Source organism: Trifolium pratense, linkage group LG4 (genome assembly GCF_020283565.1).
Source record: "Trifolium pratense cultivar HEN17-A07 linkage group LG4, ARS_RC_1.1, whole genome shotgun sequence".
In the NCBI taxonomy this organism is placed as follows: Eukaryota; Viridiplantae; Streptophyta; class Magnoliopsida; order Fabales; family Fabaceae; genus Trifolium; species Trifolium pratense.
In genome coordinates, this window is record NC_060062.1 from 13,606,147 (window position 1) to 13,618,296 (window position 12,150).

The window sequence follows — 12,150 nt, forward strand, 5'->3', positions numbered from 1 at the left end:
AAAAATTTTAACACTTAGAGTTGCAAAAGGCCTTTTTATAAAATTCGAATTAATATTAAATGTCTCCAATCAATAAGTCTTGTGAATCCCATTAGCTCACTCAACTTATTTATTAATATTTGTATTGATCATCAAAGTTCAATATTTTTATCATTAAAAACTTCATCATATATTTTTTATTTATATTTTAGCCTTTCGTAATAGCCATGAAAAAAATCCTTAAAGAAAAAGAATATTAATGAATGACAATAGATTTATTTATGGGGAGGGATCAAATTACATCGGTGTAACATTTCAGGAATGTTACACCACTCAATAACGCTTTAACAAATACAAATTTTACAAAATTCACCGTTGGATTGAAAGTTTATATCATGTAGATCATCTAAGTTAAATTTTACAAAAATCTACATGATATAAACTTTCAATCTAACGGTGGATTTTATAAAATTTGTATTCATTAAAGCGTTATTGAGTGGTATAACACTTGAGAATGTTACACCGGTGTAATTTAATTCATCCCTTTTATTTATATATTAAAAGTACGACATTCTAACCGTTAGATAACTTTACCAATAAAACAAAAGTACCATATGATGATTTTTTTTCTTTTGGGCGATAGTTTCTTTTTTTTTTTAAAAAAAATTTGGTATCTGGTCTTAGGACCGACTAATTCAAGGGGACCAATCCCACCGCCCACTTGCGGGGGCCCTGGGCGATAGTTTCTTTGTCTTTTGGCAGGGCCAAAATTTAGGGTTTGGTTGATTGAGTTTTTGTTTTTAGTTTTCAAAAACTCTTTTTTAATCAATTTTAAAAAATAGTTTGGTAATTCTATTTTCAAAAACTATTTTGGAAAAGAGAAAATGAAAAAACTTGTTTGATAAAATTATTTCTAAAATATGTTTCGGAAACTTAAAAATCAAACTTCTTTATATATATTTCAAATTTTCATAATTATTCTCTTCTAATTTGAATATAATTATTTTAAAATCCTAATAATAAAAATTAATTTCTTTACATAAAGGTCCTATTGGTGAGAGATTTGAGTAGTACGTTATAGGTCCTGGGTTCGATCCCCAGCTCGGTGTAAACAAAAAAAAAAGGTACTAATTTTTATTATTTTTGTAAATAAATAAATTGTTCTTTGGATTATTTTAAAATCTCTTTTATTATTTAACAAATGAGTAATTTTTAAAACTAATTTTTTTGTTAAAATAAAGTACTGAATTTTATTATAAATAAAAATCAGAAATTTTTACAAAAAAAGAAGTAAAAGGCAGATTTTTTTAAATCAAAAAACAGATTTTTGAAAATTAAAAAACAGTTTTTTTAAATTTTAAAATAAAATAATAATTTATTAAAAAAATTGGTGGTAGGTGGTGGTCGCTGCTAGAGCTCTGCCACCGCCCGCCGTGAATCGCCGGAAAATATGGGTCCTCCGCCATGGACCATCGTGCGTTGACCGCCGCCACCACCACATGAATTTATTATTTAAATAATTCTATTATCTACTATATAAGAAAAAAAGATACATACGAAAATCTCATATTACTCCTGCTTAATAATTTGACACATTATAATTTTGTTGGGACCTAATTATTTTGTTGATTTTTACGATACCTATGTTCTTTATTAATATATTAATAAGGTTGCCAATTTTTTCATAATTTCTACATGACATATATTTATACTCATATAATAATACAAGGATCTAATCTTAATTTGACACATCATCATTTTTAAGGGTATTTTGTGTCATATTTGAAAGTTAGTAAATAATTTCAATATTTTATTATTTTTTCTGAGGTGGTTACTTCCATTATACTTGATTTATGGACTTCAATCCAATATTCAATTAAGTATATTTTAAATTTTTAGTTTAACTAAATACATTTAATTAATTTAATATGAGAATATATGGTGGAGAAAAATTGAAAAACTCCCATAAAAAAATGGTTAGACTAAAACAATAAGAATTCTCAGTCATCTCGAGGGGATTAGTCTATGCAATTACACGCGGATGATACCTTTAATTAAAAAAAAATAAGAATAAAATACAAAGTTGAAAATAGTTGAAAAATAAATGACATTTTTTTATAAATTTTTTTTTGGAATATATTTTGTTACGGGTATTTTTGTCCAAATAAAAAAGTACACCTTGCTAATTTAGACCTTCTCATATTTTTAGGTGAGTCTAAATTAGCAAACCCCATATTATATATATAGATTACAAACTAATAAAAACCTTCCTTATTTATCCTTCTATGTCCACGTACTCTCCTCGTTCAAGTCTAATACCTACAACCATATATATATATAATGTAAGGGTCAATTTCCTTTTCAAAATTATGCCAATCGAAAGGTAAATATATATAATAAAATAAATAAATTTGATGCAAGAAACCCATTTTAATAATAATATACAAATTAATAATGCTTGAAATACAACTAGACCATGATTCGGATATCGCCCCAATTAGCTTAATCGCCTCATATGCCACTTAAAACAAATTGCGCGATTTGACAATTACTAATAAAATCGCTTCAATTAGCACATAGTAACAACTAGCCCATTTGGCACCAATGACAACAACTATATGCCATACTATGCATACTATACACACTTTCTTTTAAAATCACCACTATTTCCAACTCATTTGAAAATTTAAAACTTTCCTTTAAAACTCCACGTCATTTTGCAAAAGCCAATCAACCACCAAAAAAAAAATTATAGAATTAAATATATAACCACTTACACACATAACTCACAATATATTAAAATAGCATGAAATGTTATAAAATTAGTTCTTTGTCATTCCTTCTTAACGGTAAAATATTCCGTTATTAATTCAAAACATAAACCCTATGTGCATGAGTTGATTCAGTTTTAAATTCAAATTCAAGTGGCAACTTCCTATCATTGCTCTATGAAATTGTGAGTTAAATTGAGAGTTAGTTACTAAAATAGACATGCAAAATAAATCCCGTAAAAATTAATATAAAATCAATCATCAAATAATGAACATAAATTAGTAAATGACTAGGAAATAAATTAAGCAAAACTAATCATCATATCATAGTGACACCAAATTGATCAATTAATTAAGATAAATAAAACAAAGGTTTCTAATTTATTAATTAAAAGAGAGTGTTACCATTTTCTTAAATTCTCTGCACATAAAATAGATTGATAAATAAAAAAAAATCAAGAAAATAATAAGAAGGACATATAAAATATTATAAAATATTGGGATATTACATTGTTAACACCTTATAATAGTTTCATCCGCAAAACTAGAAATTCGAAAAGATATTTAAGATAGAGTTCCGTTTCTAAATAAAATTATAGGGTAAGGGAATCACTTTCTAAAAGATAAAGTTAAAGTATTTTGACACATAAATAAAATAGTTATTTATATTTTAAAATAAAATTTTTGGGTCTTACATTCAACCCACCAATAATTTAGTTTCCTCCCCGAAGTTAGACAATAAAAAAAGATTTTAGGTAGATTTTTCAAAAGCTCTTTATGTAAAATATTCCTTTAAATAAATATGAACAAGTAATTTTAATAATGAATTAAAAAGTCATGTTTTTGCTGTGCACTTTAATGTCAAAATACATCATTCAAATTGAACAATTCTCATAAAAATTATTTTCAAAATGCAACATTAGAAGAATAAAGAGTCTTTTTCAAATATATAATAATACATAATTAAAAATAAAGCAACAGGAAGTCAGTAACAATGTTTTTGTCTTTTCAAGCAACAGGAAAAAAAATTTGTGACAGTCTCCAGAAAACAAAATACGTACATGGAACTGGATTTATTTATTAAGCTAACTTTATTAATTAATAACCATGCAGTTATGTTGTTGTTTACTACTCCCTCCGGTCCTTATTATAAGGAACACTTTGAAAAAATCACACAGACCAATGAAGCACATTTAACATAGTTATTTTCATTTAATACTCTTATAAATTTTAATTTATTCCATGTATACCCTTATTTAATTACTCTTTATTCAACTAACTTACTTATTTTTAAATTCTCTCTCATAATAAATAAGGGCATAAGTGAAATTGAACATTTAAAACATTTGAAAATTGGTCAAAAGTTTCTTATAAAAAGGACCAAATTTTTTGCCCTAAGTGTTCCTTATAAAAAGGACCGGAGGGAGTATATCCTCTCTGAGCGAAGAAAGATAAAATTACTTGCATAATATAATACTACATAATACAAATTTTGAAATAAATTATTAAGTGCACAAACATTATGATATCACATAAAATTATATTATAAAAGGTTCAATTTAATTAATTAACTCACAAAAATTTTCTTTGCATAACCAAGCATAACGGTTTCCTGATGGTGGACAATCCCCTATATATTTGCAGGGGATATTAGCTGCATTGTCAAATAAGAAAAAAGGAACGTCACTAACAAATTTTATACTATTGTGTGTAAGATAAATTTGAAAATGATATAAAAAATGACATACTTTTCTTATAAGCAAAGGATTCAACAAGAAATGTTAGAAAAAAGATGATCAAAGCATAAATAAACATGTCGATTTTAGTTGTAGTTGTCTTATTTTGTATTTCGTATATGAAATGTTTTAAAACAATTTATAAGTAAAATTTTGCATGTTTTGTTATTAAAAAAAATTAAAACTTTTACCACTAGGACTTGCAAGAAGCCATTTTGTAAAATTGGAGTTGATGTTAAATGTCTCCAATCAATATATCGTGTAATCCGTTAGCTCACTTAACTTTTAGCTTGCAAGAGTAACAAGAAGTCATTTGTTAGTATTTTTATTATTAAACTTCATTATATATATTTTATTTATATTTTAGTCTTTTGTAATAGATATGAGAAACAGTTATTAATGAATGATGAAAATTATTATTTGTTTATGTTCTGAACTGGCCCAATGTCCACAAGATAAGTAACTCATTTATGGCGGATGCTAGTGTGAGAGAGCAAGTCATATCTCTCATTGGTGGGTACTGACTGTCAACCATTGGATGTGTTGAAAATTGTTAAACGGCTGAGATTTTATAACTGGAGAGAGGAAAATACCTGTTATAACAAGTGAATCCGGTAAAAGCAAATAATATTTTTTTTATTTTTTCGACATTTTGATTTATTTCCTACAAAAATTGTTTCTTCCTTTTATTTTTTTTACTGTAGTTTCTTCCTGTTCTTTCATTTCTCTTTTAAGATTGTTTTGGAATCATATCTGTTATTCTGAAAAATACATCAAGAAGTAGTTTATAAGTTTGCGCATCTTATACATTTGTGATGTTTACTCTGAGATTTGTAATGGAAGGAAGCACATCATATACATATTATTTATCACCATACATTAATTTTATCAAAGCCCCTGTGAATCTTGTAGTAGGAGAGAACACCATCTTTAAGGAAAAAAAAAACCATTGAAGTCTCTATCCTTGTACAACAGAATCATCTTCTTCTTCCAATCACCACCACCTCCTCCCTCACAGATCCAAATCGAAAAACAGGTCAAAAAATTAAAACTCACAAAAGCAAAACAATTTATCATCATCTAAAATTTAATATTCATTTTTAATAATTGAGTAAGTGCTGGGTTTAGAACAAATTTAGTAGCCACCACCACTACCACTCTTCTTCCCGCCGGTAACGATTTGCTCGAATCGTGACTCTAACTCGGTGACTCAGTCACTCAAGCTTTGTAAACCGAGTTGCTGCTGTTTCTCAAGTCATTTGTAGAAAAACGAATTAAGGCGTGCGATCCACGCGCACCAGATCTGCGTGGAATGAAGTTGGGAGAAGAGATAGATCGAGATCGAGGTAGAAGGATTGATTGTTCGATGAAGGAAGGGAATGGTAGATAAAAAAAAAAGAAAGAAAAAGATGATGATGATGATACCCCCACTGTGAAGTTTTGAAAATGGAGGAAACTGGATTTAGAAGGTTTGACTCTTTTGTTGTTGATGTTGATTGTTGCACAAATTCAAAGTATGAAGCAATAATTTTTAAAAAAAACTACAGTACTAGCATTATTTAAGTGAAATAGATTATTGAAGTAAAATAATATTAAACATTAAAAACTTGCTATTGTACTGTAGCAATAGGTTTCCTGTATTACATCCCAGCCATTTAATAATGTTCAACACATCCTATGGTTTAAAGTCAGTTTCCACTAGTGAGAGACATGTCTTGCTCTCTCACGCTAGCCTTCGCCCTCATTTTATATTCTAAGTCCATTACTACTTTTCATGTCATGACTAAGCATGACGTCATCTACATGAAGTCATCGACATATGAATAACAACCTTCCTTGTAGGTCTACTACGCCTTATGGTGCACTGCCACAAGGGATGTCTGTGAGACATCGTGGCAAGATAGTCCCACGATGTATCCCATGATGGAAAGTCCATACCCGTTAAACAACCTATAAATAGAGTTCTCCTCCACCACAATTATTCATTCATAAATTCAGAGAAATATAAGTCTCTAAGGAGCAAAGGAGGAGCAACAAGGAGGGCTAAGAAGCTCTCAAGGGAAGTCACTCTCCCTACCATAGGGAGACGTAACTTCCCCCGCAAGGAATCGAGGTTATTTGTATGCATAATTTTACTCTTTTGTTTTAATTATGCCTATGAGTAGCTAAATCTCTTTAGGTTAGACCGAGTAGATGAACTCCTCCATGAATGCTTGAGACTATGTAATTTGGTTAGAAAAAGTTTATATTAATTACTATTCAGTTTATTATCTTTTATAACTACTGCTTTGTTCTTAATACCGACCATACTATATACAATGAACCTAAAAATTACATTTTTGTTTATAAAGTGTTACGGAGGGAGTAAGTAGTTAGAAGTTATAACTTATAAACCCACTTGGGTTGGTCTGATGGTATTGATTTGAAACCTGGGAGTGTGCTCCTCCTTAACAGGGTCGATCATGTGGGTGTGCAAGGTGAGCCACCGTGCAGGGTCTCATACATTTAGGAGCCTCTAATTGTTTATATCGATCTATTAAAAATTTTATATATGTAAAAAAAATTAATGGCTTTGTTACTACTAAAAATATTTTATTACTCAAAAAAATAAATTTAATACACACACTTTTAATTTTATAAGTAACTTGCGGTCAATAGTAGACAAAGAAAAAACATTACAAGAAATGTTGATAATGATATTAGATTGAAGATATATTTTAATGTTATTGATTAAAATATGTCGCTTTTAGATGTTAATTTACTATGATGACTGTTTTTTTTTTTTTTTTATGTTATTTACAATTTAAATGGATAATGATTTTTTTCTAAAAAGTATTTTTATTAAAAATCCATTTTTAATTTTCAAACAGGGCTAGCTCCAAATACTCGGGACCGGCCCTGCTCCTTAAAGTTTCAGGTTCGATTCTCTCTGGTGTCAATTTGGATGGGCTAATTTAGCTTCTTAAAAAAAAAAAAAAATTATAACTTATAACCAAAGATATGAAACTATGATAAGTAGATTATGAAAAGTGTATATATATAATCAGAATCATATGTGCTATTTGAAACATGGCACGACTAAGAAATGATCCAAATCTTTAATTTGGAAAACTAATCCTTACCAATAAACCTGAGGGCTGATGTGACGGAATTTCACCAGTGAGAGAGTGAGAGCTGCATAACTAATAGATGCTGTAAAACCAATATTATAACATCCTTGAAGATGAAAGTATCACAGAAAAGACCAAACATTATTGCATTATATTAGTATCTGCTGTAGGAGAAGCACACATTTACAATGTAGTAAACAATCTCGGACATTAATTTGATATCAGACAACTTACAAGCTTAATTTGAACCTCCTCGTTAGTTTGAATTTTTTTTTTTGAACAAGCTAAAATGAGATATTTAAATAAACAAAAGTATACTTAGCACAAGACGCGAAGACTAAGTAAGGTTTCGTTAGTTTGAATATCAGCACCTGCAACACAAGCTAAGCAAGGGGTCGGCATTAATTGGCTGGTTATATTGGCTATATTGCTCAGAATCGACAAAATATACAAATAAAAGAAGAAACAATAACATAATCAACGAGCAATGAAATGTGACAAATAAGTGCAAACAAAAATCAACAAGCAAAAGCGTGAGCAAAAATCCAAAGAGATGTATGTATGTATACGATGAATCAAATTACCAAAATATACCCCTATCCTTGCGCTGGTTCGCAAGAGAAGGCGGTGGAGGCCGGAATTCCAGGAGATCAATCTTGGAGAAGAAGGAAATTGTAACATATAAATAGCTATGTACTTTCATCGTAAAGCATCATGTATTTTCATCAGTCTATACTCGACAAGTTCATGTAATATCATTCATATATTATCAATAATACAACCCCCTTTGAGTGTTCACCAGAACAATCACCATCCACAACCACATTGAAAAGACTATTAAAAGGAACAAGTTTCCAATGACATATGTGGAAGTGGAAATCTTCTTGGTTGTTTAGGAAGTTATTTTGTTGTGTCTTGTGAATCAACCAATTATTGACATGATCCTAGAGGAAGCTTACTACTAGCTAACCTATTTTTCAGCCACGGTGACATGAAATCCATTGGTGAAAAAATAGTGCTTGTTGTTTATACCTCTTTTTTATGAGAGAGCGCTGGCTTAAATTTTGTAGCCTTCAAAATAGAGTTATTTCCCATAAACTAGTCGGTTACAAAATAATGGAAAATAAAGCACAATAAATTAAATAAAAGTAAGATTTAATTTTATTTATTTTCTCAAATTACACACTAATTTATATGCTACAACACACTAGTATATTATAGTACTCGATATGAACTCGATTTTATTTTCAATTCACACACCAATGTGAACTTTGTTCCAACAGTATATATATATATATATATATATATATATATATATATATATATATATTAAATTTAAGACAAAGTAATAAAAACCATCCTTATTCATCCTTTTGCGTCCGGGCCGTAATATATTCCTTGTGTAACTTTAGCACCTACAACATATATAATGTAAGGATCAATTTTTTTTATCAAAATTGAATTATGCAGATTGAAAGGTAATATATATAGAATAAATAAATTCTATGCAAGAAACCCTTTTTAATAATAATATACAAATTAATAATGCTTGAAATGAAATTAGACTATGATCCGGATATTTCCCCCAATTAGCATAATAATTTAATCACCTCATATGCCATGCCACTTAAAACAAATCACCTTCCAAATCTCTCTTTGCTTTTCTTGGATTTTGATGCATGACAAAATCCCTACGGATGAAAAGCTCATGGAGAAAGGTTGTAACATTCCTTCTATGTGTTCACTCTATCGTAGCCACATTGAGACAACTTTCCATCTCTTTTTTTAATGCAGCTTTGCTTTTACCCTATGGTGTTGGTTAGCTTCTATATGGAAGCTTTGTGACAGGGCTCGGTCTCCACAGCGCAACCTCACTATTAAAGCTGTTATTATTAACTCTTTGTATGCAATTTGGTCTACAATTTGGTCTACAAGAAATAATGCTAGATTTAATAGTAAAACTACTCATTGGAAATCAGCTATTGAGTGGATTATTTCTTCCGGTGCTCTTGCAGGTAACAAAGTCCAACAGTGTTGCCTCTTCTTCCATCATAGATCTTTTGATTCTTAAAAGATTGAATGTTACCATTCACCCTACAAAGGTGCCAATACTTAAAGAAGTTATTGGAGACCCCTCTTTGGATTTTTGGGTAAAATGCAATATGGATGGTGCCTCAAACAACACTACCTCTTCTTGTGGTGGAATTTTTAGAAATTCAAATGCTGAGTTTCTATGTGGATTTGCTAAAAATACAGGTATGATATATGCTCACATGGTTGAGCTCTGTGGAGCTATGAGACCTATTGAAATAGGTCATAGTAAAAATTGGAAGAATCTTTGGATAGAGTCTAATTCTACTTTTGTTGTTAAGACTTTCAGTTCCTCTGCTTTAGTGCCTTGGGTTTTATGTATTAGATGCCTGAATTGTATGAAACTTACTAGAAAAATGAATTTTGTGGTTTCTCATGTGTTCAGGGAAGGGAATCAATGTGCGGATGGTCTCGCTAATATAGATCTCAGCTTAGATAGGTTTACTATTTGATACGATATACCTACTCAAATTAGGAGTTATTTTGCTGATAATAGATTGGGAAAACCTAGTTTTAGAATATGTTAAGATGTTTGGAGGTTTTGGTCTAGTCCCCTCGAGTAGCACTTTGCTACAAAAAATCATAACTATATGCCATGTTATGCATACTTTACACACTTTCTTTTAAAATCATAACTATATTAACCAACTCAATTGAAAATTTAAAACTTTCTTTTAAAACTCCACATCATTTTATCAAAAACCAACAGAATACTCAAACCAAGAATCAAGCATAAAAAAAAATCATAGAATTAAATATACAATTAGCCACACACATAACTCAATATATTAAATAAGCATAAAATGTTATAAAAATAGTTCTTTGTCATTCCTTCTTAACAGTTAAATATTCCATTATTAATCCAAAACATAAACCCTACATACATGAGTGTACGGTAAAAAATCCTCACTTTGGCAACTTTAATTCCTAGGATAAAAGATCTATTGTGTCTTGTTTTTATAGTGGTTTAGCAACAAAAATAATCAAATTAGAATTTTGGAATAAGATTTTAGTATGAGAAAGTTATTAATATTTTAGTGTTTCTCTCAAATCTTCCTATATTTTTATCATGGAATTTTAGTCTAATAATGTTCAAATAGTAGCTTTGAGGTTTGTTTGTTAAGTAAAATACTCATTCAAGTTGTTTAGATAAGTTTGAAATAAGATTAAAGCTCAAACTCATGAAAATCTAGGATTCTGTTTTAAAAGACAAGATATGAGTATATTCAATTTTAAATTTAAATTCAAGTTGCAACTTTCCTATCATTGTTCTATGAAATTGTAAGTTAAATCGTGTGTTAGCTACTAAAAAATAGACATGCAAAATAAATCAGTAATTTTATAAAAATAAAACACCTATAATATAATGTGGTAGAATCATTAACAATGTTTTTGTCTTTTCAACTCTTCTTTTTTTTTTTTAAAAAAAAAAACAACAGGAATTTTTTTTTGTGAACTGGATTTATTTAATATAAGCTAACTTTATTAATTAATAACTATGTAATTATGTTGTTGTTTACTATATCTATGAGAAGAAAGACAAAATTACTTTTTTTTTTTTGACTAAAGAAAGACAAATTTACTTGTATAATATAATAATACGTAATACATTTTTTGACTAAATTAATACATAATACATATGTTAAGCTTGTCATATAAATTGAAAGGCAAGAGAAAGACAAAACAAATTTTAAAATAAATTATAAAAGCACAAACATTATCACCATCACATAAAATTATATCCTAAAAAGTACAATTTAATTAACTCACAAAATTTTTCTTTGGATTTTGTCATAAAAGATTTTTCTTTGCATATCCAAACAAATTTTACTGATGGTGGACAATCCTCTTTAGTTTTGCAGGGGATATTAGCTGCATTGTCAAATAAGAAAAAAGAAACGTGTTAAGAGGTTTTATACTATTGTGTATAAGATAAATTTGAAAATGGTGTAAAAAATAACATACTTATCTGATAAGAAATGGATTCAACAAGAAACGGAAAATAAAAGATGATCAAAGCATAAATAAACATGGTGATTTTAGTCATATTTTACTTATTTTGCATTTCGTAAAATAAATGTTTTTAAAATATTTATAAGATAAATTTTACATGTTTTGTTATTAATTTTTTTTACCACTTAAGACTTGCAAGAAGCCATTTTGTAAAATTGGAATTAATGTTAAATGTCCCCAATAATATATTGTGTAATCTGTTAGCTCACTCAACTTTTAGCACGTCGGAGTAACAAGAAGTATTTTTTTAATATTTTTATTATTAAACTTCATTATATATATTTTATGTTCTTGATTGTTTTTTATTTCATTTTATTTAAATAAGTGATATCCACACATTTTTTTAGGTTTTACAGGTTTGTTTCGATCCAAATCAAGTGCAGATTCAATAACTTTAGCATCATCAACGTTGCAGATCCGGATACATGATTATTCCGGACATTTGAAGTT

At 28.8% G+C, this 12,150-nt stretch overlaps 2 long non-coding RNA genes across 2 annotated transcripts; both read right to left on the bottom strand.

Moving 5' to 3' along the window:
• Positions 1-1,931: 1,931 nt before the first annotated feature.
• Positions 1,932-4,588, bottom strand: LOC123920284. Its single transcript, XR_006813594.1, has 3 exons — positions 4,499-4,588; positions 4,327-4,404; positions 1,932-2,298 (listed from the first exon to the last, which is right to left on the bottom strand). It is a non-coding gene; the product is annotated as an uncharacterized LOC123920284 (long non-coding RNA).
• A 4,315-nt stretch (positions 4,589-8,903) lies between these two features.
• Positions 8,904-11,805, bottom strand: LOC123920285. The gene is made up of 3 exons (XR_006813595.1): positions 11,653-11,805; positions 11,458-11,559; positions 8,904-9,011 (listed from the first exon to the last, which is right to left on the bottom strand). It is a non-coding gene; the product is annotated as an uncharacterized LOC123920285 (long non-coding RNA).
• Positions 11,806-12,150: the final 345 nt, after the last annotated feature.